This window comes from Schistocerca cancellata, chromosome 9, assembly GCF_023864275.1.
Source record: "Schistocerca cancellata isolate TAMUIC-IGC-003103 chromosome 9, iqSchCanc2.1, whole genome shotgun sequence".
Classification (NCBI taxonomy): Eukaryota; Metazoa; Arthropoda; class Insecta; order Orthoptera; family Acrididae; genus Schistocerca; species Schistocerca cancellata.
Window position 1 is genome coordinate 463080031 of NC_064634.1, and position 20908 is coordinate 463100938.

The following is a 20908-nucleotide window of genomic DNA, read 5'->3' on the forward strand; positions in this document are numbered from 1 at the left end:
AATGGAAGAGCTGCTGCCTTTATCGAGATCGTTCTCCACAACGTCCCACTCCATCGCATCCCCTCTTCGCCACAGGCTGTCTTCACCGTCAGCAGACGCGACGGAGGTGCTCCGAGGAGACGCCGCAAAGCCGAGTTACAAGAGGCCGCCCACTGCATAACGTTGAAGAGAACCCGTCAACGAGTACTGGAGCAAGTTCTGTGGCTACTAGCGAGTGGAACTGCAAAACAAGTGATGTACTGGGTCATGCTTAATCGTGCCAGCAGGATCACTCAGGCTTCAGCTCTCGGCTGATATACGAGTACAACCACAAAGCGGCAAGTTAAGTGTTTATACACTCCTGGAAATGGAAAAAAGAACACATTGACACCGGTGTGTCAGACCCACCATACTTGCTCCGGACACTGCGAGAGGGCTGTACAAGCAATGATCACACGCACGGCACAGCGGACACACCAGGAACCGCGGTGTTGGCCGTCGAATGGCGCTAGCTGCGCAGCATTTGTGCACCGCCGCCGTCAGTGTCAGCCAGTTTGCCGTGGCATACGGAGCTCCATCGCAGTCTTTAACACTGGTAGCATGCCGCGACAGCGTGGACGTGAACCGTATGTGCAGTTGACGGACTTTGAGCGAGGGCGTATAGTGGGCATGCGGGAGGCCGGGTGGACGTACCGCCGAATTGCTCAACACGGGGGCGTGAGGTCTCCACAGTACATCGATGTTGTCGCCAGTGGTCGGCGGAAGGTGCACGTGCCCGTCGACCTGGGACCGGACCGCAGCGACGCACGGATGCACGCCAAGACCGTAGGATCCTACGCAGTGCCGTAGGGGACCGCACCGCCACTTCCCAGCAAATTAGGGACACTGTTGCTCCTGGGGTATCGGCGAGGACCATTCGCAACCGTCTCCATGAAGCTGGGCTACGGTCCCGCACACCGTTAGGCCGTCTTCCGCTCACGCCCCAACATCGTGCAGCCCGCCTCCAGTGGTGTCGCGACAGGCGTGAATGGAGGGACGAATGGAGACGTGTCGTCTTCAGCGATGAGAGTCGCTTCTGCCTTGGTGCCAATGATGGTCGTATGCGTGTTTGGCGCCGTGCAGGTGAGCGCCACAATCAGGACTGCATACGACCGAGGCACACAGGGCCAACACCCGGCATCATGGTGTGGGGAGCGATCTCCTACACTGGCCGTACACCACTGGTGATCGTCGAGGGGACACTGAATAGTGCACGGTACATCCAAACCGTCATCGAACTCATCGTTATACCATTCCTAGACCGGCAAGGGAACTTGCTGTTCCAACAGGACAATGCACGTCCGCATGTATCCCGTGCCACCCAACGTGCTCTAGAAGGTGTAAGTCAACTACCCTGGCCAGCAAGATCTCCGGATCTGTCCCCCATTGAGCATGTTTGGGACTGGATGAAGCGTCGTCTCACGCGGTCTGCACGTCCAGCACGAACGCTGGTCCAACTGAGGCGCCAGGTGGAAATGGCATGGCAAGCCGTTCCACAGGACTACATCCAGCATCTCTACGATCGTCTCCATGGGAGAATAGCAGCCTGCATTGCTGCGAAAGGTGGATATACACTGTACTAGTGCCGACATTGTGCATGCTCTGTTGCCTGTGTCTATGTGCCTGTGGTTCTGTCAGTGTGATCATGTGATGTATCTGACCCCAGGAATGTGTCAATAAAGTTTCCCCTTCCTGGGACAATGAATTCACGGTGTTCTTATTTAAATTTCCAGGAGTGTAATTTTCTGTGTTTACTCGTAGTATATTTATTAAATTTCGTGCGTGTTTCTCTGTTTACCAGGTTTAATTTCGCGTTTTTGTAAGCGTAAATTCATTCAGTCTGTAGCGCAATAGGTGCTCTCTGAAAAGCCACCTGTAGCTCATTAAATTAGTGTCCATTGGGGGGAAATCAGGGGGGCAGCAAAGTGCATAAATAGAATTATCTGCTTTTATAGTTCATTTCTTTAGTTACTCTTGCTAGGATGACTAGGATGCTTGCAGTTCACAAACAGCTGAATCTGCATTTAGCTACGGCCAGTCTCCTTCAGGCTGCTGTATAACGGTGTAGCGGTGGCTGAGAATCTGGGGCGTCACATGGCACACCTCAGGTGTCGCCTGTTTCGCCCACGGGTTGTGCTTCCGAGGCACCCCCTGGTGCACCCGACGCAGTGGATCCGCCCGTACATTCGGGTGAGTGGCGGGTGGCAACACGTTCGTTTGGCTCGAGGCGGGGGGCCGATGTGGAGACTGACCACCTGGCCTCTCCAATTCACTCAGCAAGCAGAGAGGTGGCCGCTCCTTCAGCAGGGTCCGAGCAGGCACACGCGGGGACAGGTTTACTAGCTACTGGCAGCTCCAACGTTAAGCGCATTCTTTCAGGGCTGGAAAGAAAGCCAATGTACACTCAGTGTATCTGGTGGACGGCCTCGCCGGAGATGTGGAGGGGCCCTGCATGCGGCTATCTAGGCCTGCAGGGTGCCTGGTTCACGCGGCAGGCGGAGGTTGTTGTGGATTGGCAAGACAGCCAACCCACTATGAGGAAGCCGAAAGGCACGCGTTGAAACTCATGCAGGCTGGCTTGAGGTCTGGAACAGGACAAGGAATTGAGACTAGCAAAAAACGTACGTATCTTCTGGCATACTTAACTTTAATCCATAATTGGTGAACATCGCTCTTGACGGTACATGTTTTACAGCATCAATAGTAACTGGTAATGGCGCCTTGCTAGGTCGTAGCAAATAACGTAGCTGAAGGCTATACTAACTTTCGTCTCGGTAAATGAGAGCGTAATTTGTCAGTGAACCATCGCTATCAAAGTCGACTGTACAACTGGGGCGAGTGCTAGGAATTGTCTCTAGACCTGCCGTGTGGCGGCGCTCGGTCTGCAATGACTGATAGTGGCGACACGCGGGTCCGACGTATACTGACGGACCGCGGCCGATTTAAAGGCTGCCACCTAGCAAGTGTGGTGTCTGGCGGTGACACCACAGAGGTGGCGAAGACTGCTGGCCTCGCGCGCGGGGTGCGAGCAGAGAGTTCGCAATGTGCAGCGTCGTTCCCAGAGCTGATTGGGGTCCTTTGGTTTGAGCCGAGTGGGGGAGGGAGGGGGGGGGGGGGGGGGCTCAACCGAAGGCTTCGTCGACTCTGTGACGTCTTGGCTGCAGATTTCTAGACCTACCTAATCGTGCTGGATTTGTAGGAGTCCTCTTGGCAGGTCAGGGGTGCACTACACAAGAAGGAAGCGGCTACTAGCAACTAGCATATGAGGAGTACTTGTGGAGTACACATGAGTGTCTTTTGGCTAGGCAGTATCTTGAAGTGCTCTGATAAACACTCGCCAGTCGATATGCGGCAAGGGAAGGCAAACGGCGTTCAGAGTAAAGACGTTTCGACTGTCACAATTTTATCAGTAAACTGTCGAAGTATCCGTAGTAAAGTTCCTTAATTTACTGCGCTCCAGGAAAATTCTTGCGCTCAAATTATTCTCGGTACCGTGAGCTGCCTGTGGAAACCTCTGAGATACACTATGTGATGAAAAGTATCCGGACACCTCCAAAAACATACGCTTTTCATGTTAGGTGCATTGTGTTGCCACCTGCTGCCAGGTAATCCATATCAGTGACCTCAGTAGCCATTAGACGTCGTAAGAGGGCGGAATGGGAAGCTCCGCGGAACTCACGGGCTTCGAACGTTCTCAGGTGATAGGGTGTCACTTGTGTGATACGGCTGTACGCGAGATCCCTAGTTCCACTGTTTGCGATGTGACAGTGAAGAGGAAACGCGAAGGGACACGTACAGCACAAAAACGTACAGGCCGACCTCGTCTGTTGACTGACACAGACCGCCGACAATTGGAGAGGCTCGTAATGTGTAATAGGCAGACATCCGTCCAGAACATCACACAGGAATTCCAAACTACATCAGAATCCACTGCAAGTACTACGACAGGCGGGAGGCGAGAAAACTTGGATTTCATGATGACTGCTCATAAGCCACACATCACGCCGGTAAATGCCAAACGACGCCTCGCTTGGTGTAAGGAGCGTAAACATTGCACGATTGAAAGTGGAACAAGGCTGTGTGGAGTGACGAATCACGGTACACAATGTGGCGATCCGGTGGTAGGGTGTGGGTATGGTGAATGCCTGGTGAACGTCATTTGCCAGCGTGTGTAGTACCAACAGTAAAATTCGGAGGCGGTGGTGTTATGGTGTGGTCGAGTTTTCATAGAGGGGGGCTTGCACCCCTTGTTGTTTTGCGTGGCACTATCTCAGTACAGGCCTACATTGATGTTTTAAGCACCTTCTTGCTTTCCACTGTTGAAGAGCAATTCGGGAATGGCGATTGCTTCTTTCAACACGATCGAGCACCTGTTCATAATGTACGGCCTGTGGCGGATTGGTTAGACGACAATAACATCCCTGTAATGGACTGGTCCGCACAGAGTCCTGACCTGAATCCTATAGAACACCTTTCGGATGTTTTGGAACGCCGAATTCGTGCCACGCCTCTCCAACCGACATCGATACCTCTTCTCAGTGCAGCACCCCGTGAAGAATGGGCTACCATTCCCTAAGAATCCTTCCAGCACCTGGCTGAACGTATGCCTGCGAGAGTGGAACCTGTCATCAAGTCTAAGGGTGGGCTTAACACCATACTGAAGTCCAGTATTACCGACAGAGGGCGCTAGGAACTGTAAGTAATTTTCAGCCAGGTGTCCTGATACTTTTGATCACATAATGTATTTAGTGAATCTCGCAACGTACATCGAATAGGCGGATTAGACGCCATGAGAGGGGGAGCGTTCACTACAATTGACAAAAATATTGTCTCTATTGAGGGCGAAGTTGAGTGTGGCAATGAAGTCATCTGGTCGCGTGTAACAGGTGTTGGACGTTTTTGCCGGCCAGCCGATTCTGCTGTGGACAGTTGTATAGTCTACAGTCAGTAGCGTGTAAATACGCAGATCATGCAACACTAGTTGGAGGCGATTTTAACCTGCCGCGTATACAATGGGATGTCTATCGATTCATTGCGGGAGGTAAAGACAGACAGTCACGCGAAATAATTTTGAAGACTTTTCTGAAAATTGTCTTGAGCAGGTAGCTCGGCAGCTCACACGCAAAGGAAATATCTTAATCCTCGTGGGCTACAAATAGGTCAGACTTTATCGATAACGTCAGTATAGATATGGGGATTAGCGATCATGATGTCATTATAGTAACTATGATTACGAGAGTTAATAAATCAGTCAAGAACTCTAGGAGAGTGTTCCTGCTACATAAAAGAGAGAAGCAGTTATTACCATCTCGCTTAGAGAGTGAATTGGCATCATATACACTCCTGGAAATTGAAATAAGAACACCGTGAATTCATTGTCCCAGGAAGGGGAAACTTTATTGACACATTCCTGGGGTCAGATACATCACATGATCACACTGACAGAACCACAGGTACATCGACACAGGCAACAGAGCATGCACAATGTCGGCACTAGTACAGTGTATATCCACCTTTCGCAGCAATGCAGGCTGCTATTCTCCCATGGAGACGATCGTAGAGATGCTGGATGTAGTCCTGTGGAACGGCTTGCCATGCCATTTCCACCTGGCGCCTCAGTTGGACCAGCGTTCGTGCTGGACGTGCAGACCGCGTGAGACGACGCTTCATCCAGTCCCAAACATGCTCAATGGGGGACAGATCCGGAGATCTTGCTGGCCAGGGTAGTTGACTTACACCTTCTAGAGCACGTTGGGTGGCACGGGATACATGCGGACGTGCATTGTCCTGTTGGAACAGCAAGTTCCCTTGCCGGTCTAGGAATGGTAGAACGATGGGTTCGATGACGGTTTGGATGTACCGTGCACTATTCAGTGTCCCCTCGACGATCACCAGTGGTGTACGGCCAGTGTAGGAGATCGCTCCCCACACCATGATGCCGGGTGTTGGCCCTGTGTGCCTCGGTCGTATGCAGTCCTGATTATGGCGCTCACCTGCACGGCGCCAAACACGCATACGACCATCATTGACACCAAGGCAGAAGCGACTCTCATCGCTGAAGACGACACGTCTCCATTCGTCCCTCCATTCACGCCTGTCGCGACACCACTGGAGGCGGGCTGCACGATGTTGGGGCGTGAGCGGAAGACGGCTTAACGGTGTGCGGGACCGTAGCTCAGCTTCATGGAGACGGTTGCGAATGGTCCTCGCCGATACCCCAGGAGCAACAGTGTCCCTAATTTGCTGGGAAGTGGCGGTGCGTTCCCCTACGGCACTGCGTAGGATCCTACGGTCTTGGCGTGCATCCGTGCGTCGCTGCGGTCCGGTCCCAGGTCGACGGGCACGTGCACCTTCCACCGACCACTGGCGACAACATCGATGTACTGTGGAGACCTCACGCCCCACGTGTTGAGCAATTCGGCGGTACGTCCATCCGGCCTCCCGCATGCCCACTATACGCCCTCGCTCAAAGTCCGTCAACTGCACATACGGTTCACGTCCACGCTGTCGCGGCATGCTACCAGTGTTAAAGACTGCGATGGAGCTCCGTATGCCACGGCAAACTGGCTGACACTGACGGCGGCGGTGCACAAATGCTGCGCAGCTAGCGCCATTCGACGGCCAACACCGCGGTTCCTGGTGTGTCCGCTGTGCCGTGCGTGTGATCATTGCTTGTACAGCCCTCTCGCAGTGTCCGGAGCAAGTATGGTGGGTCTGAGACACCGGTGTCAATGTGTTCTTTTTTCCATTTCCAGGAGTGTATTTTATGGAGAGTACTCTACGGCACTGGCCCCTTACGTAACTTACATATGTCGTGGGTGTCTCGTCCAGCACGAAATCAGCGCGTAGCGTGAAGCAGTCGCCCTCCGCTTTTCTGGCGGTGGCGCCTTTGTCGCAATTGAAGGCTTCGGTGTCTCCCTCTAGCGGGAAAGGGGAAAAAGTGGGCTGTTCGCGTGGGTTTAAGAGGTGGCTGTATGGGCTCTCGTGGAGAGTGCGCAGTCGGGGCATCAAGAAGCTTCTCTGCCGGTGCTAGTGTAAGTAGGCTGTTTAGGTTTTTTTATTGGTAACGCCACGTAGCGCTCTGTATGAAAACCACTGGCTGTGCTGTGTGCAGTCTGTGACTAGTTTGCATTGTTGTCTGCCATTGTAGTGTTGGGCAGCTGGATGTTAACAGCGCGTAGCGTTGCGCAGTTGGAGGTGAGCCGCCAGCAGTGGTGGATGTGGGGAGAGAGATGGCGGAGTTTTGAGAGCGGATAATATGGACGTGTGTCCATCAGAAACAGTACATTTGTAAGAATGGATGTCATGAACTGTTATGTATATTATGACTTTTGAACACTATTAAGGTAAGTACATTGTTTGTTCTCTATCAAAATCTTTCATTTGCTAACTATGCCTATCAGTAGTTAGTGCCTTCAGTAGTTTGAATCTTTTATTTAGCTGGCAGTAGTGGCGCTCGCTGTATTGCAGTAGCTTGAGTAACGAAGATTTTTGTGAGGTAAGTGATTTGTGAAAGGTATAGGTTAATGTTAGTCAGGGCGATTCTTTTGTACGGATTATAAAACGTCATATCGCGTTGCGCTAAAATTATTGTGTGTCAGTTTAGTATTGATCAGAATAGGTAAAGAGCGAAATCTCTGAGTACGTTCAGTTTTGCTCAGCTGTTTGAAAATCAAATAATGTAAGAGATTTGTCAGCACAGTAATTCATTAATTTTTCTAAGGGGACGTTTCATATCGACTGACTCTGCTCTGTTGTGGCCCATTACCTGTCTGCATGTCAAGAGTCAGCACTGTCTTTCCGTTGGAAGGACAACACTACTTCTTCAAGACTGCATGGAAATCCACTACATCCGTGTGCATTTTCTTTTACTGCTCAAACTTTGAGAAAAAAAAACACTGCAATTTTACTGTGATGAATGATCAGGACAGTCTTGATGTACTGTGAGGAAACTTTAGCTTTTGACCAACATTGTATCAATAAGTGTGTGCATTGGATATCTTTGTTATTGTAATTATGAAAAATTTGTTCAAATCTGTATTGGCCACTGCCAAAACAATTTGTAAAATTTTTTGTGGGGAGCATGGGGACTATGTAAGTATGGTGTTTATGTATTTTTATTGGTAACGCCACGTAGCGCTCTGTATGAATATCACTGGCTGTGCTGTGTGCAGTCTGTGACTAGTTTGCATTGTTGTCTGCCATTGTAGTGTTGGGCAGCTGGAAGTTACCAGCGCGTAGCGTTGCGCAGTTGGAGGTGAGCCGCCAGCAGTGGTGGATGTGGGGAGAGAGATGGCGGAGTTTTGAGAGCGGATGATCTGGACATGTGTCCATCAGAAACAGTACATTTGTAAGAATGGATGTCATGAACTGCTATGTATATTATGACTTTTGAACTCTATTAAGGTAAATACATTGTTTGTTCTCTATCAAAATCTTTCATTTGCTAACTATGCCTATCAGTAGTTAGTGCCTTCAGTAGTTTGAATCTTTTATTTAGCTGACAGTTGTGGCGCTCGCTGTATTGCAGAACCTTGAGTAACGAAGATTTTTGTGAGGTAAGTGATTTGTGAAAGGTATAGGTTAATGTTAGTCAGGGCCATTCTTTTGTAGGGATTTTTGAAAGTCAGATGGCGTTGCGCTAAAAAATATTGTGTGTCAGTTTAAGCACAGTCGTGTATAATTTTTCTAAGGGGACGTTACACTAGAGGGACAACACGCAGACCGCGGTATCAGCGTAAGCGACGCGAGCAACGGCTCCCTGGTATGGGGCGTTAACTGCTCGTCGCGAAAGGAATCTTCCTGAGCGTGGGTCCACAAGGGGCCTAATCTGCAGTTCGGCCGCATGCTGTCGACCGGCGAGGAGGTTCTGAGAGTCGGCGCGCCTTCCTGCGTCCGTTGAAACGGCTGGCAGCGGGCGGCTCGGCAGAGCATTTGGAGGTGCTGCGTTGGTTCAGTCCTGGGAGTCGTAACGCACCAGAAGTTGAGTATTGATTGTTAACAGATTTTATGAAGTTTAACTGAATTCAATTTACTTATTCTTGTTCATTATACCAGCCGTATTTTTTGGTGGTTTCCCGCCATTCATTCTCGTCTGCCCAACCGCGGGAAAGTGGTAATATTAGATAGGGTGGTCCGTTTGTCTCCTTTTGAGGATGAAAGGGTGGGAGTTAGAGTAAATCTGTGGTTCGGATTGCTTCTTTCCCCTACCAGCTTATTCGACTGTTAGCCGCTGCCATGTCTGTGAAAGTCTAAGGCACCAATGGCTGTACTGTTTAAAATGCAAGGCACTAAGACCTGATCCATTCTCTCGCCTGCCATAACTAGTATTACTAGATTCACATGTAAAAGGTACTCTAAGAAAGAAGAAAAATTCCTTTTGCATCGTAGTAAGAACTAGTCAATTGTATAACGAATTCCTGTTCATCTGGAAGCTGTAACTTACGTAAATTTATATATTTGGCTATAATTAATCAAAGTCGTTAACGTACGCCTTATTCACACATGACCATTCGGGTAAATCATGCCTGTGGGTAAAGTTCACCAGTAAAATATTTGTATTTGACAGTACTAGCAAAACACTCAAGAGCTGTTTATACATTTTCATATCATTGTTTTCGTAAATGTCTTTAGCTCCAGCGCAAATTACAACACTGTCCTGTTTGTCATAGTTATATTTTACGATGTTTTTCATCACTTCTTTGAAACCAGCACCTGGTTTAACCATGCCTGTGACTGTCGTTGATTTACTATTTACTTGCAGTTCTTGAGAAATTCCTTTGGCATGACTGTCTCCAAAGACGTCGACTTTTGATTCTTTCTTCTTTGTCACACAAGTTGGTTTTTGTTTATTTGTATTTTCACTTTGTTGCAAAACGTCATATTTGTTTTTATCGCAAAATGTGACAGATTTTATGGAGTTTGTTATTCTTTTAGTGGATAAGGGATTACCTTTGAGTGACACTTTTATCCACTCGGACGTTGTTTCACATAAAGTTGAAGTTACAAATGTGAATATAGGACTATCAGATCATAATGCACTAACCTTTAATCTCACTGCAACTCCCAAGGAGGAGGAAAATAAAAAGGAGTACAAACGATTTTTTTCTACTGAAAATTGTAATCAGTTCAAAAATAATTTTAAAAATGCAGTTTCGTCAGAGGTCTTGGCACAAACAAACACAAATGATGCTTATAATATATTTGCTTCCACTTTTATGACATACTTTGAAATGTGTTTCCCAAAAAAGCTTATGAGTTATAGATCATCTGGATCCAGAGGGACCTAGATTACACGCGGAATTAAAAAGTCAAGTAAAACCATGAAATTACTAAGTTTAAAGTTAAAAACATGTCATGATCAGCAGTTTGTTGAGTATGTGAGGGCATACAAAAAGACTTACCACACAATAATAGCAAAAGCAAAATTATTAAGTAGTGACAGATTAATAAGGCAGGCTAGTAACAAGTCCAGAATGATGTGGAAAATGGTAAAAAAAGAAACTGGTGGTCAAATAATAATGAAAATATCCCCATAGAAAAAGATGTCATGGCAAACTATGTAAACAATTATTTTGTAAATATTCCCCGTACTTTAAGTAGTAAATTTAAGCAACAACCAACAGTGATGACTCCAATGGTAAATACCAGCACGATGGCAATCCCAACAGATGAGCATGAAGTTCTAAAAGTCATAAAATGCTTGAAATCCAAAATGTCCTCTGGGTTGGATGAGGTACCTGTATCAATAATTAAGAAAGTTGCTCCATGTGTTGTCAAACCTATAGTGCACATAGCAAACTTGTCCCTTCATGAAGGAATATTTCCGGATAAACTTAAAATCTCTAAAGTGATACCTCTATACAAAAATGGTGACAGACATAAAATAGAAAATTACCGATCTATATCTCTCCTCCCAGCCATCTCCAAAATATTTGAGGAATTAATGAAAATCAGGGTTACAAAACATCTAGAAACACATAAACTAATAAATAACAGTCAACATGGTTTTCAAGCAGGGCACAGTACAGAAACAGCCATATCGGACTACACAATGGAAATAGTAAGAAATTTGGAGTCAAATAAACAGGTTGTTAGAATTAATCTAGATTTATCCAAAGCCTTCGATACTGTGAACCATGTAACATTACTAGGGAAACTTGAAGCAATAGGCATCAGGGGTACTGTTAAAAAATGGTTTGAACCTTATCTGCAAAACAGGTCACAAGTTATTGAGCTGAGGTCATCCAACAATCTTCACAATTTTAAACTCATATCTGAACCAAAACAAATTGAAATAGGTGTTCCACAGGGCAGCATTCTCGGCCCATTGTTATTTCTAATTTATATCAATGATATACAGGCTGCAGACAGCTCAGCCAAAATTCTACTATTTGCAGATGACACGAGTATCATAATTAGTGATATAAAAGAATCATTGTGTACTACAGCAGAAAAAATGCTCTCATACATACAGTCATGGTTTTATTCAAATAAGCTGATATTAAATACAAAGAAATCAAACTTTATACAGTATGGAAGCAAGTGTCAAGGAGAAAATATGTGCCTTATGCTGGATAGCAAACAAATAGAAAAAGTGTGCACCACAAAGTTTCTGGAAATGCGAATTGACCAAGATTTAAACTGGAATGAACACAGTGTATATCTTACTCAGAAACTTAGCTCACCATGTTTTGCCTTCAGAATAATATCCAAGGTATGTAACAAAGAATGTATTAGAGCGGTGTACTTTAGTTATTTCCAATCAGTTGCAACCTATGGCATAAGTTTTTGGGGAAAAACCAGATCAAGACTAAATGACATTTTTATTGTGCAAAAAAGAGCTATTCATATCACAACACACAGCCCACCACAAACTCACTGTAGACCCTTATTCAGACAACTAAAGATACTGACAATACCATCGATATATATTTTTAAATGCCTGGAAATGATCAGTAAAAATAACTGCGATCTCCAAACCAACTCAAGCTACCATGATCACAATACCAGGCATTGTAAACACTTCCACATTCCCTATGTAGCAAAAACTAGAAGTCAGAAACATGTTAGCCACTTGGGAAATAAAGCTTTTAAATGCACTTCCATCTCAAATTAAAGAACTGAAATGCAAAAATAATTTCAAGCGTGAAGTAAAAAAATACTTGATGGAAAAATGCTTCTACAGTGTAAATGAATACCTGTCTCAGACTGTGGATTGAAACCTGTACTTATTTTTTAAAAATTCAAATTAATTTAATTATCTTTTCAACTTTGTAATTATGGTGCTTATGAAAAATCTGTTAAATATCCGCAATACGTTTTGTGTATAAGGCATAGTTCATGATCTATAATTGTTTATCATGAGCACATACTTTTGTTTTTGTGTAATAAGTTCTTGTACACTACTTATGTACTATGTGTATGTAATTTGTTTTGCTGTTTGTATATGTTTGTCCATTTATTATGTGTATGTATTGTTACGTGTTACGTGTAATCAAATGACAAATCCTATATCACATGTGTGATCTATTGGATGCTAAATAAATGTAGTACCATCCAAGGTAGTTGGATGTAAGTGGGTCTATCATGTGAAGCAGAATTCTGAGGGAATAATTGACCACTTTAAAGCTAGATTATGTGCAAAAGGTTATTCACAATGAGAGGGCATTGATTATGAAGAGACATTCTCTGCTGTTGTCTGATATGATTCAATCAGTTTTATTAGCCATGGCAGCTTCACGAGATATGGAAATTAGGCAAATTAATGTCAAGACTGCATTCCTGAATGGGGATTTGAAAGGAGAAGTTTACATGGAGCAACCAAAAGATTTTGTTGAAGAAGGTTCAAATAATTTGATTTGATTTGATTTGCAAACTGAAGAAAAGTCTATATGGACTCAAACAATCACCACATTGCTTTGTGCAACTGAATGCAGACAAATGTGTTTTTCATGCTTTAACAGATGACACTTATGTTTATGTGGCACTTTATGTGGATGATGGCTTGCTTATTTGTATGTCTCCAAAAATACTGGAAAATGTTTTGACAGCACTGGGATCAATGTTTGAAATTACTGTGGGCAATGGAAAATACTTCTGTGGATTGGAAATTGAACACAGCCCTTCTACAAAAGAAATCTATATAGGCCAGCAAATATACATCTACATCTACATCCATACTCCGCAAGCCACCTGCCGGTGTGTGGCGGAGAGTACCCTGAGTACCTCTATCGGTTCTCCCTTCTATTCCAGTCTCATATTGTTCGTGGAAAGAAGGATTGTCGGTATGCTTCTGTGTAGGCTCTAATCTCTCTGATTTTGTCCTCATGGTCTCTTCACGAGATATACGTAGGAGGGAGCAATATACTGCTCGACTCTTTGGTGAAGGAATGTTCTCAAAACTTTAACAAAAGCCCGTACCGAGCTACTGAGCATCTCTCCTGCAGAGTCTTCCACTGGAGTTTACCTATCATCTCCGTAACGCTTTCACGATTACTAAATGATCCTGTAACGAAGTGCACTGCTCTCCATTGTATCTTCTCTATCTCTTCTATCAACCCTATCTGGTACGCATCCCACAATGCTGAACAGTATTCAAGCAGTGGGCGAACAATTATTTACTTCAGAATTTCAACATGGATGATTCAAAACCAAACTCCTTTTGATGTTGGAACCATGTTGCACAGTGGGCAGTCTCGTGCAAACCAACATGAAGTAAAGGAGATGGAAAGCAAACCTTATCAGCAAGCAGTCGGCAGCTTAATGTTTGCAGCAACTGTCTCACAGCCAGACATCATGTTCGCTGTGAGCATGGTGAATAGGTTTTTACATAATCTGTGTCTTGATCATTGGCATCCTGTTAAAAGGATTATGAAGTATCTAAAGGGGACCAGGGACCTGACCATAAGGTACAAAGCTGATGCTACTAGACTGGTGGTCTACTCAGACGCTGACTTTACTGGTGACTGACACTCATCAATCAACAACAGGCTATATGAGCTCATTAGCAGGTGGGCCTGTGACACAGTGTTCACGTAAGCAGAAATGTGGAAGCAGATTGACAACAGAGGCCGAATACATAGCAGCTTCAGGTGCAAACTACTGAAGTTGTTTGGTTGTGTAGTTTTCTCAGTAAACTTGGTTTTCAGTTGCACAAACCAACAACACTCCATGTTGACAATCAAAGTGCTATTTGCCTGATTAAAAACATGGAACATGACAAGCACATTGAAATTAAATATTGTTATATTACGTGAACGTATTGACAATAATGAGACTTTAGTCTATTATGTTTATTCTAATGAACAGTTGGCAGACTTATTCACAAAACTTTTAACTAGAGACAAATTCATATCAAACAGAAAAGCTCTGTCAATGATCTCAAAACAAACTCAATAAAACAAGGGTGGGAGTGTTGACAGTAGTGAGCTTGATGTATTGAGTTTTCTTTAGTGGCTTCATTTTCAGTTTTCATGGTGTGAGTGCACCAGATATTTATGTTCATTCTGCGTCAGCTATGTTCTGGTGTTTTCCATTTTTTTTTATGGTTATAGTGTAACTTTGGTTGCAATAAAGAAAGGAGCAATAAGTTATTTTTAGTCCAATATACCATATTTCACTCTGTGATTTTCTGCCAAACATAATTAAAGACATCAGTTACCAGCCAAAGTAACACTGTCTAGCACACAAAGTTTGCAGATCATTAAAACTTCAGGCTGGATATCTATTGTCTCACCCGAGATTCATTAAACACAAATGGCAGATACACAGTTTCATGCTCTTGCCAAGATAAGCTTGTCAAAAGAGAAATAACGAGATGAGCCACAAGACGACATTGAAATAATTCAAAGGTAACAAGCAAAAATTTGTGCCAGACCATGATTCAAAACTGGGTTTACCAACTTACACAGGCAGTCAGGTTACCTGCTTTGACTATCCAGGCACCTAGATTCTCAACTTTTCACACACTAATGCTGTACCACCACCCTTTCCATTTTCTTCATTGGACAGAGCATCTCACACAATTATTGCAAGAGGGATAGCCAAAGGAATTGAGGTGATCACTGGCATAAAGCAGGAAACCTGGGTTCAAGCCCAGTCTGGCACAAAGTTTAACTTGCTGCCAGTGAATTATTTCAATGCCCTCATGGAGCTAACACTGACATTTCTCTTTCATTGTGTATATAGAAGGCTGAAAATTATAACAGTGTGGTGTCTGTTGTTTTGGACATGTCCAAAAGAACAGACACCACATAGATAATGGTAATACACACATAAAAAATTTCTTGTGTCACCTTGGTTCTGAGAGTTCTGGAACCTGTACGGAAAATTGGAATAGAGATCAACATAAACATAATTTCCACCCTTTTTATTGCTCATGAAAACCACACATTGTATCACGATAGAGTGAGAACTTCAGAGGTGGCGGTCCAGACTGCTGTACACACTGGTATCTCTAATACCCAGTAGCATGTCCTCCTACATTGATGCATGCCTGTATTCATCATGGCATACTGTCCACAAGTTCATCAAGGCATTGTTGGTCCAGATTGTCCCATTCCTCAACAGCAATTCAGTGTAGACCCCTCAGAGTGGTTGATGGGTCACATCATCCATAAACAGCCCTTTTCAATCTATCCCAGGCATGTTCGATAGGGTTCATGTCTGGAGAACATGCTGGTCACTCTAGTCGAGTGACATCATTATCCTGACGGGAGTCATTCACAAGATGTGCACAATGGGGGCGCGGATTGTCATCCATGAAGATGAATGTCTCACCAATATGCTGCTGATATGGTTGCACTGTCAGTCGGAGGATGGCATTCAGGTATTGTATAGCCATTACAGCACCTTTCATTACCACCAGGGCATGTGTTGACTCCACATAATGCCACCCCAAAACATCAGGGAAACTTCACCTTGCTGCACTCACTGGACAGTGTGTCTAAGGCATTCAATCTGGCTGGGTTGCCTCCCAACACGCCTCTGAAAATTGTCTGGTTGAAGGCATATGTGACACTCATCGGTGAAGAGAACACGATGCTAATCCTGAGAGGTCCATTTGGCATTTTGTTGCGCCCATCTGTACTGTGCTGCATGGTGTTGTAGTTGCAAAGATGGACCTCACCATGGACGTTGGGAGTGAAGTTGTGCATCGTGCAGTCTATTGCACACAGTTCGACTCATAACAGGATGTCCTGTGGCTGCACAAAAAGTGTTATTCAACACAGTGGCATTGGTTGGTTGGTTTGTGGGATTGAAGGGACCGAACTACTAAGGCCATTGGTCCCTTTTTCCACAAACTTGAAACACCCACAAAGAACAAAAACAAACAATAGAGATGACATAGGACAAGAAAGACACAGACAGAGACCAGAAAAAAGGAATTAAAATCACACCAAGTGTGACAGTGGTTGGCCGACCATAGAAACAGAAAGGGAAAAGCCAACCATCAAGAAACGCACTAAAAACCCAAGTCTAAAATCATAGGCCAAAGGCCAGACTCAACACAAAAAAGGACAAACACTTATATCAAGTGATAAAAAACCCCTGCACGAATAAAACTCAAAACTAAATCTGCCATTGCAACGTCATCTGATAAAAGTGCAGGAAGCGTATCAGGCAGTGCAAACATCTGCCTGAGCGGAGTTAAAAGCGGGCAGTCCAACAAGATGTGGACCACCATCAAAGCTGACCCACAGTGACATAAAGGTGGTTCCTTGCAGTGCAATAAATAGCTGTGTGTTATCCAGGTGTGGCCAATGTGCAGTTGGCAGAGGACAACAGGGTCCTTGCGAGAGACCCTCAAGGAGGAGTGCCACACACGGGTAGCCTCCTCGGTGGCCCAAAGTTTGTTGGGTGAAGGAAGGGTGCGCCATTCTTCACCCCAGGTGTGAAGTACCTTCTGCCACAAAACTGACATGAGGTCACTCTCTGAAAGGCCAATCCCCAAGGCTGGTGCACCGATAGCCTGTTTGGCCAGCGTGTCAACAACATTTCCCTGGATGCCGAAATGATCCAGGATCCACACAAAGACCACAGAGTGGCCGCAAGGGCCAAGAGTATGGAGGGACTCCTGGATAGCCATCACCAGACGAGAGTGAGGGAAACACTGGTCAATAGCTCGTAAACCGCTCAGGGAGTCACTACAGATAACGAAGGACTCACCTGAGCAGGAGCGGATATACTCTAGGGTGCAAGAGATGGCGACCAGCTCGGCAGTGAAAGCACTGCAGCCAGCTGGCAATGAGTGTTGTTTGTAATAATCCCATAGAGTAAGAGCGTAACCAAGATGACCAGTAACAATCAAACCGTCAGTATAGACAACATCAGAGCCTTGAAACATGGCAAGGATTGAAAGAAAGCGGCAGCGGAGGGCCTCAGGAGGGACTCAGTCCTTCGTGCCCTGTGCCAAATTGAGCCGAAGGCACGAGTGGGACACACACCACAGGGGTACATGCAGAGGGGCCTGAAAAGAGGTGGAAGAGGAAAAACCTCAAGCCCAGAGAGGAGAGCTCTGACGTGAACCACAATCGTACACCCTGACCGAGGCCGCCATTCCAGAAGATGGACGACCGACTGAGGGAACAGGAGACGATAATTGGGATGCCCGGGTAAGCTACAAACATGTGTAGCATAGGCAGACACTAATTGTTGGCGCCGGAACAGCAATGGAGGGACACCTGCCTCCACAAGTATGCTGTTGACAGTGCTTGTCCGGAAAGCTCTAGTGGCAAAAAAATGGTTCAAATGGCTCTGAGCACTATGGGACTTGACATCTGTGGTCATCAGTCCCCTAGAACTTAGAACTACTTAAACCTAACTAACCTAAGGACATTACACATATCCATGCCCGAGGCAGGATTCGACCCTGCGACCGTAGCAGTCGTGCGGTTCCGGACTGAGCGCCTAGAACCGCTAGAGCACTGCGGCCGGCACTCCAGTGGCAAGGCGGATCCTGTTGTAAAGGATGGGGTCCAGCAACCACAATGCAGAAGGGGATGCTGAACTGTAAGCCAGGCTACCATAATCTAGACAGGACTGAATTAATGCCTAGTACAGCCGTAGAAGGCTAGATTGATCAGCACCCCAGCTGGTGTGACTCAAGCAACGAAGAGCATTAAGATGCCGCCAGCACGTCTGTTTAAGCTGCTGAATATGAGGGAGCCAAGTCAACTGGGTACCAAAAACCAGTCCCAAAAACCAATGCATCTCCACCACAGCAAGAGGTTCACTGCCAAGATAAAGCCGTAGCTCAGGGTGAACAGCAGAAATGCATAATGCAGGTCTTGGCAGTCAAAAACTGAAAGCTATGCGCTACAGCCCAAGACTGCACCTTGTGGATAGCACCCTGCAGCTGCTATTCAACAGCTGCAATTCCAGTGGAGCTAAAGTATAGGCAGAAGTCGTCAGCATACAAGGAAGCTGAGACAGACGTTCCCACCACTGCAGCAAGCCCGTTAATTGCAATTAAAAAGAGGCAGACACTTAAGACAGGTCTTTGCGGTACCCCATTCTCCTGAACTTGGGAGGGACTATGGGAGGCCACAACTTGTATGCAGAAGGAATGAAGCGAAAGAAAATTTAGTATGAAAATTGGGTATAGACCCCAAGGACCCCAACCATGAAGCATAGAGAGGATGTGATGTCGCCATGTCGTATCATATGCCTTCTGCATGTCAAAAAACACTGCGACCAGATGCTGACAGCGGGCAAAGGCTGTACGGATGGCAGACTCCAGGCACACCAGACTATCGGCGGCAGAGCGGCGCTTACGGAACCCACCCTGAGATGGACCCAGAAGGCCCCGAGACTGAAGTAGCCAACTCAACCTCCAGCTCACCATGTGTTCGAGCCACTTGCAAAGAACGTTGGTGAGGCTAATGGGGCGGTAGCTTTCAACCTCCAGTGGATTCTTGCCAGGTTTCAACATGGGGATTACAATGCTTTCCCACCACTGTGACAGAATACGGTTGGAAAGGTTTAGGAGGCGTCACTGGCAGTCCACTAAGAGGTGTTTGAGCATCTGACAGTGGATGCGATCTGGCCCGGGAGCCATATCAGGGCAAGCGGCTAGGGCACTTTGGAATTTCCACTCACTGAACGGAGTATTGTACGATTCAGGGTGGTGCGTGTGAAATGAAAATCTCTGACGTTCCAACTGCTGTTTCAGGGAGTGGAACGCCAGTGGGTAATTTGCAGAAGCGGAACTCTGAGCAAAATGCTCTGCTAACCGGTTTGTACTTGTGTCAGAGTTAGTACAGACTGCTCCATTCAGTGACAGTGCAGGTATGCTGATGGGGGTCCGATAGCCGTAGAAATGCCTAATCTTGGCCCAAACCTGCAATGGAGAGGTACGGAGGCCAATGGTGGAGACATACCTTTTCCAGCACTCCTGCTTGCGTTGGCAAATGAGGTGGCGGGCTTGCGCATGGAGCTGTTTAAAGGTGATGAGGTGCGCCAATGAGGGATGCTGCTTGTAACGCTGGAGTGTCTGCCTGCAATCTTTAATTGCCTCAGCGTTCTTGGGTGACGACTAAGGCACAGTCCTCCGCCAAGGGGCCCCAGAAGAACAGGGAATGGCAGATTCTGTGGCAGTAATGATGCCGGTGGTGACTGAGTGAACCACGCCATTGGAAAGAGGCTCAATAGTGGCAATGGAAGTGAACAAGTCCCAGTCAGTCTTATTCATAGCCCATCTGCAGAGGCACCCAGAAAAGTGACGCTGTGGCAGTGACAGAAAGATTGGAAACTGGTCACTACTGCACAGGTCATCATGCACACTCCATTGGACAATGGTAATAGGCTAGTGCTGCACATCGAAAGGTCGATGGCTGAGTAGGTGCCATGCGCCACACTGAAATGTGTGAAGGCACCAGTATTTAAAAGAGAAAGGTCAAGCTGTGCCAATACTTGCTCAATGATGTTGCCTCAGCCCGTTGCCACTGATCCACCCCACAGAGGGTTTTAGTCATTGAAGTCGCCCAGTAACAGAAAAGGTGGCAGCAATTGGGCTATCACTGCAGCCAGGACATGCTGCAGGACACCACCATCTGGTGAAAGATAGAGACTGCAGACAGTAACAGCCTGAGGCGTCCACACCCAAACAGTGACAGCCTCTAATGGTGTTTGTAGAGCGATAGACTCGCTGTAGAGAGAGTGAAGGACGTAGATGCAGGTGCCACCAGATACCCTCTCATAAGCTGCCTGGTTCTTACAATAACCCTGATAACCATGGAGGGCGGGGGTTCACATCGCTGGAAACCATGTTTCCTGAAGAGCAAAGCAGAGGAAAGGGTGAAGGGTCGGAGCTCAGCAAGATGTTGGAAAAAACCTCTGCAGTTCCACTGGAGGATGACATTGTCCATGGCCGAGAAAGTCGTGAACGGACCGAGGAGGCAGATTACGCCAGTGGGTCACCTGCTGCCACTGATTGAGCACCAACAGGAGCGACATCCATCATCTCTGAGGGACCGGCGAAATCTAGGTCCTCAGTGGACGCCAGAATCTCCACCGCATCCTCAGATGCAGAGCTTGTAGGTAGCAGTGGAGTGGGTGCCACCGCGATTTCCTTAGTCTTAGAGGTCTCCGATTTCGATTTCTCATGCTGTTCCTTTGGTTGCCCTTGCAGGGAGGGCTTCTTTGATTCAATCTCTGGGACTAAAAAGGACCGTGAAGCCCTATGACCAGTTACCTGGGGCTTCTTCAGCCGCTGGTGGGTGTCTGGCCTGCAATTGGTAGGAACCTAGGAAGGGAGTGACCCAAGGAATATCCCTTCCTGGCGAGAGAATCCGAAGAAGACTTATGCTTCTCTGGCTAGAAGTGAGGACTGACGTCCCTGATGATTGGCTGGGAGTTGCTCCTGAGGTAGGTGGTGCAGGAGCAACAG